Below are 7500 nucleotides of genomic sequence, written 5' to 3'. Positions count from 1 at the left end.
GTCATGAAATTGTTCTTAACTGATAAAGTTGTTGGCAGATGGGGTGTTCATGTAAATATAATTTTTTTTTTTTTTTTATGCCTACTGAAAACAAGGGTTTCATAGATTTTGCGTTGGATGTCCATAATTCAGTATACATAATGCAGATCATTGTCAGACGTTTTGTTTTGTTTTTTTTTTTTTTTTTTCTTTTTTTTTTTTTTTTTTTTTTTTCTTTTTTTTTATTTGAAATTTATTAGTATGATTTTTCATACCATAACGCGTAAATGAGAGATCATAATGCAATTAGATATATGAAATATTATATTTGATTTATATTAAGAAACGGCAAGTTTTACTGATATTTATATTGCAAAATCATTTCCTTCAATTCTAACTTTTCTCTAATAAACGCGTAAAATGACAAGAAACTACTATGGATGTTCTTCGTTTCCCAAACGAAAAACTACGATTGAAGAATTAGAAATAGATCATATCACAGTAAATTTGATATTTAAGCATTGCAAAACCTAAATTTCATAATCAATCAATCAATCAAAAGCCTTCTCTGACTCATATTCCTTTTATGGATAAACCAAAAAGATTTTGAGAGAATGCTATTGAAAGGGTTTAGTTAGATCATTCAAATATTATTCCCAATGGAAAAAACCATCACTCGTCAACAAGAACTTTCCGATCGCACAAATCAACACCTAGATGGACCCTGTCAGGGCCATCGATCACCATTTGCTAACCCCACTCGTGACCAAGATCTACATACTTCTTTCTTCAGGCTTCGCTCGTGACCACAGGCGATCGAAATGTTTCAGATTATAACGGGGGAACCAAAAAAGCTGCAGAGGAGCCAGGTTGTGCCTAGCACATAATCACTCAAGCTCAAACAGGGCTGATTTATGGAATTATTCATCGAATATAGTCCGCACCTTCGAATTAGATTAAAAAACGCCTATCTACACAACCACCCTGTAAGCATCAGTGTGATATAGACTGCATATTTATATTTTTCATATATATATATATATATATATATATATATATATATATATATATATATATATATATATATATATATATATATATATATATATATATAAAGGTCGCATACGTGGCATTAAGAACTATGACTCTAAGTCAATTTGCGAAATCGTGGAAATAACCACCAAAAGTAAATCACATTGGAATGGACCAATAATTTATATATATATATATATATATATATATATATATATAATATATATATATATATATATATATATATAATATATATATATATATATATATATATATATATATATATACGTGTGTGTGTACGTACATTGCTATTTAACTTTTTGTCACTTTTCCTCTTTTGTTTGCTTATGTTTCCAATATCCAAACGAATATATCTCTACACTAACGGGCGTCTTCCAATCACCTCCGGCAGTCCAATATAAGCCAAAGCCATTTTCCATGCAATTTCAATACAAATATATTTGTAGCAATATCCATCTGATTTTCTCTGTGAGTGGTCGTTCGTGCCTTCCATTTTGCGGATTATCTGGCTTTACTACTTTCATTCAAAGGATGTTTTGTTTCCTTAGCTATGAGTATTGATTTTGATTCGACAGATATCAAGTTTCTCTCTCGGAAACGGACATTGTATGAAACTTTGGCCTTTCGTCCTTTTGAAGTGGGAAACGGAATCTTGACTGCTAATTTTAAGCATTAACGTTGTTGGTTGGTGGGGTGGTATGATTGATTATATAAACTAGCTGACCAACCCGGCGTTGCCGGGGGGAAAACTCTGAAGAACTCAAAGAAGCTTCCCTGCACCACCTCTCTCACTTCCTCTCCCTCTCTCTCTCTCTGTCACAACCCCAACCCCGTTTGGTGTTACTGATATCTTACCCCCACAGTATTTGATATTAAGTCATATTTAGTACGTATACCGAAAATCGAACGTCATATTATTTACTAGTATACCGAAATTAGGTATGATAAATTTGTAATGTTAGTAAGCCTATGGGCTGAACCAGCCATGTTTCAGGGAAGGCGCCCCTGCCCCATCAGGCTCTTCTGGTGCCTTTTGTTGCTTGAAACCCCATTATAAACCATCTTAAGGGTCCCCATTATAACCCTGTCAAGTTTCATGCCCATCGGATCAACCGTCATTGAATGACAGACTGACGAACAGACATGATGCCCATTATAGTAAGGTTTTAGATTTTCTATCCACTATTCCTGTTGAGCACGGAAATTTCATAGATTTTTATTGGACACTTATTATTGTATTTACAAAAAAGTATATTACTTTGGTGAAATTTTATTTTGATGTGTTTATTTTACCTAAAATTTAATTTAAAATTTAGTGCCACCCACGTAAATAAGAATCCAATACATTTATGTTGTTGTCAGTATATCTTGGTAAGCAATAACTAGTTAAGCATAGAATTACGATGGAAGTATGCACAATAGATTGTTACATGAACTTCATTAGGAAATTAACAGTGTTATTGATTATTATTTTGCTTTATGTTGCTCTCATTTTAAACATTTATCTTAATTTACGCTTAAAAGGAACACAGGTTATCATAAATGTAAATAAAAACCACATCGGAAAAAAGGAGAAATAAAGGAACTATCAGTTTGAAAACAATATCCGAGTTTTCTTAAAATCACTCAAATATTAGTTTTTAGTAAGCCTTACAGAAAGGACAAAAGTTACATAATTCGTACGTTAATCTACATGACCATTCAAGTAATATTTCTAGATAAAAATTGTGTTTGGACCACTTCTTTTTAATATATTTGAACCAATCATATTTTGTAAATTATTACCGCCTACATTCATAAGTACACACACATACATGCATATATATATAGATATATATATATATATATATATATATATATATATATATATAGTTTTAAGCCACGAAGGAACGATAAACAATGGAGTAGCTACAAGATCTTTCGACTTGATGCCCTTTACTTGCAGACAAACTGACATACATGAGAACCTTGTTTTTGTTTACCAAAGATCTGAATATGGTCAGTTGCCACCCTGTATAATCTTTTAATTGTTTTGTCCCTGTGTCTGAGCAGTTGGGCTTAATTTTTTGGTCTTAAATTGTACCTATGTTTATGCTTGTTTGGGAAGGTTACTCATTCTCCAGGTCTATTGGATTGTAGTCACTAATCTCCTTATAATCCCTATTTGTCACTTATACGACTCTTCCTTGTCCTCTCAGTTTCTCATGTATGTCAGTTTGTCTGCTAAGTAAAGGACGTTGAGTCAAAGGATGTTGCAGCTACTCCGTTGTTTATCTTTCCTTCGTGGCTTATACCTTTATTTATGCATTTATCACGTTCCAAACTTTCATGATTCACAGTGTTCTGAGTCCGGTTTGAGGAATTTAGCTGAAATTTTCATTAAATTGCCTGAGGGGCCAAAACAAATATCTCAAAACATAAGCTATAAATATACTTAATAGCATAGATTACCTTGATATTGCATCTATTAAAAAAAAAATGGAAAGGTCGCCTTTCAAACCAGTCAGTTACTTTAGATTAATTTATTTACATATTTACCACTAGAATTAATATGGACAAGTTGGCAGTTCAGCAATCAAGGAACATACAGCATGCTGTGAAACGTATGACCAAAGTCAGCAAATAAAAGGAATTTGAGAAGCTACAGCCCTACAAGGAGGTTGATACGAATCTTATATAACACTTCAGATTGGCTGATAAATCTGTTTACATTAGCACAAGATTAACGCTTGAGGGGCTCTAGTGTGGCCTTATTGACTTACTATTGCAGAGGTATCTGCACGTGACATTTGACTGAGTCTTCTAAAGCAATAAAGGGCAAGAACACGAAGAACCAGACTACAGGATTCTGGAAACTAATTCTAGGTCAGCATTTGATTACACAAAGATCATCTCTCACATGAAATTAATTATTCACGATGGAGGGACATGTTGATTAGATTTACTTAGCACATGGTAATATTATGGTGAAAATGTTCTTTTGATTATAACTGGACAAACATAATGTAGGCTTGGAACAAGTCATGAGGGGAAAATGTGGGAAAAAAAAGGGGAATTCAGTAACAAGAAAAGAACACTGGCATTATTTGTGACTTCAGGACATACCGTGTTGCGTCTGTGCATGGAGCTCGCTTGCTGCAGATGGTCTCAGATGGTCTCAAGCCGCTATCCTTAGAAGTCCAGTTGCGTGGCCAGTGGGGAAGAAACAGAAAACCCCAGACTTAGAGCGGTTAAGACTGACGCACCCTTGCATTTCGGTGTCGGGGAATGGAGTGAGACTTACACACTACCGACCCAAGTTGTGGTTGGATCAGCGAGATTCTGGTGGCAGGCACAGGAGAGAAAGAAGCAACTTTTTCTTTTTTTCCTTCGTGGCAAAAAACTTTATTTATATATATATATATGTATATATATATATATATATATATATATATATATATATATATATCTAATATATATCTATATAAATATATTATATATATATATATATATATATATATATATATATATATATATATATATATATATATATATATATATGTATATATGTGTGTGTGTGTGTGTGTGTGTGTGTGTACCTCTGTATGTAGTCTGTACAGGTAGAGCCTCAATTATAGCATTTTATCTTATGATAATTCAAGTTTCCGATGAGGTTAGTAGTTATGATGATTTCGAAGTTAGAAGGCGATACCAATACGACAATATTTTGGTCTGATAGGCTGAGATGTGGGTATCTCTCACCCTGACTCGACCTCACTCATGTTCGCAGTCTTGAAGTCAAGTTAGGCTAGTGTTCGTGTGAGAGTTTTGTGTGCTTGAGTGTACTTAGATTGTTTAAAACTCAAAAATGTGTCTTGTCAATATGTCTGCCAAATGCCCAAGTGAGTCTCTTGTTGGTAGTGTGAAGAAGAAAACGCATTCCATCACTTTAGAAAAAAAAAATATTATCAACCAGCATGCCGCAGGAAGGCAATCATGATGATGTGCCAGGCATTTATCGCAGTCAAAGGTGTCCACCAACATTAAGGACAAAAAACGGATCATGATCACTATAAAGGCATCTTCTTTAGTTTATTCCACTACTGTAATAAAAAAGAGAACAGGGCCTTTAAAAGAAATGAAGCAGTTACTGGTCACATGGACGGAGGAACAGATACAAAAGCGTGCGCCTCTTGACCATTCAAACAAAGGCGTTCTTGCTTTTTGAGGAGCTTAAGAAATAACAGATTACCCACAACAAAGATTTTGCAGCAAGTGCTGCATGGGTTTATCATTCCATAGTTTTTGGTCTGACAATTAGCAGTGAAGCAGCGAGTGCTGATGCCAAAGGGGCCGCTAAATTTAAGGATACTATGCTTACTCTTTAATATCGACGAAACAGGACTGCGTTGGAAGTGGATGCCTCAACGGTCCTACATCCATAACGAATCGATAACAATGCCCGGGTTGAAGACATACACAAGGAAGAAGAAATTGAAGAGGAGTCAAAATAGAGAATATGGCCTTGAGGCCAAAGCTAACGCTGGGACCTATGTGGTCATTCAGCGATGAAAAGGAAACTGACAATAAGGAGGATTGAAATATGTAACAGGAGGAAAAGCTCACAGCTGAACTATAAAACAATTGTCAGAGAGGGTGGAAAGCCTTAGACAAGAAAGAATATGAACGGAGGAACATAGGTACAGTAAAGAGAATGAATGAAGTTGCAGCTAGGGGCCGAAGGGACGCTGCAAAGATCCTAAAGTAATGCCTCCAGTGCACCGCGTGAGGCGCACTGACGGCACTACCCCTCTACAGAGGAATAAGAGCCAGAGCAGATGTATATGACAAAAACAATGAGAGGAATTTGCCTCAATTGAACATACAATGAAACTTTTCAGCCAAATGGATGTGAAAATGAAACGATTTGCCGGCTAAAGTTGAGCAAGCACTTTAAGACTTTATCGCATGTTACCAGGTCATTTATGAAGAACGAAAAAATGAGCTGTGTAAGCGACAATGGATTATCTCCTTAAGAAAATGAAGCCAGTGCCATAGCCTTCCCCCACTCCTTCCATCACATTTCAGCCTCAACCTTCTACATCTAGTGACAGCTCTTTCCTAAAAATCCTACCCCTTGTAACACCTGAACTAACAGCCGAAGAAATTCTATCTGAAGAGGGGCGTGTTGATGATCCTGCTGCTTTATCATCCCCCTACTCCCAAACTGGGGGACATGGCCCTATTGGGGGTGCCCAACGTAACAGAATGCAAGGGGCCATAATCTGAGGATATGTAAGTATAAAAGTATAGGTTTTACTCATACATAGCTTGTGCTCGGCGGTGGGCAGTGGGCCATGGACAAGTATCATATATGAAAGGTAGGTAACGACAAGTAAAAGTTTGGGAACCACTGGAATAGGTTGTACTGTATTCTCTAATGTAGACTAGGCTCATTTCAAGTTATGTTTTTTGTAGAAACAATGGGATTTTTGTAATATAACCCCATTGTAGTGGGAGGAATATCGGTAGTATATATGTAATAAATACATTTTAGAATTACATAATATGTAAATAAAAACCCATGACCTGAAGTCATTGGCATTAGGAGGGTCCTACGTGACCAAGGCAGATCTAGATTTCGCTATGCGATGTCTGCAGTAGCCTGGTTTAGGTTTGTTTAGAAATGTCATCACGTTGTATATTGTCAACCTTTTACAAACACCTTCCATGGGAAGCGGTTGACCTGTTAACCTACGCCGGAAACTTGTAACTTCCGAGCCGGCGGACTACGTATGTTTTTATGTGAATCGCTGAGATAGCTAATGTTTCGCTATCAACGTGATGCTCTAAGATTTCAGTTCATTCCTATCGATCAAATGTAACGGTCTCACGACCGAACTGTCTCTCTTGTTATGGAGTTACAGAATAAAGTTGTACTATTTTCAACTTATCCGTTTGAATCATCTCCTTTAATTTAAGAAGAACCACTCTACTAAGATATCACATAGGAGAAAGAAGGAACCAGAAATACTTACGAATGACAGTCGTAAGGAAAAACAAACAGTCTTTCGCAAAAGCGAAACGACTAAAATATAGATATATAGTATATATATATATATATATATATATATATATATATATATATAATATATCTATATATATTAGATATATATAGAGATAAACACACACACCACACACACACACGTATTTATAATATATATATATATATATATATATATATATATATATATATATATATATATATATATATATATATATATATATATATATTATATATATATATATATATATATATGAGGCACCCCTCCACGGAACAAATGGAAAGTTATGAAGTTTTCTGCTATAGCCTGTCTCCAAGTACATTATCTTAAGTTTCTGTAAAGCTATTTTTCATTTTACATTTCTTGTATTTTCAGACTGAGTGACGGAGTTAGATACACTCATGGCTAACGACTCGGAGGAAAT

The sequence above is a fragment of the Macrobrachium nipponense genome, chromosome 20, assembly GCF_015104395.2.
Source record: "Macrobrachium nipponense isolate FS-2020 chromosome 20, ASM1510439v2, whole genome shotgun sequence".
In the NCBI taxonomy this organism is placed as follows: Eukaryota; Metazoa; Arthropoda; class Malacostraca; order Decapoda; family Palaemonidae; genus Macrobrachium; species Macrobrachium nipponense.
This window is presented reverse-complemented; position numbering follows the sequence as displayed.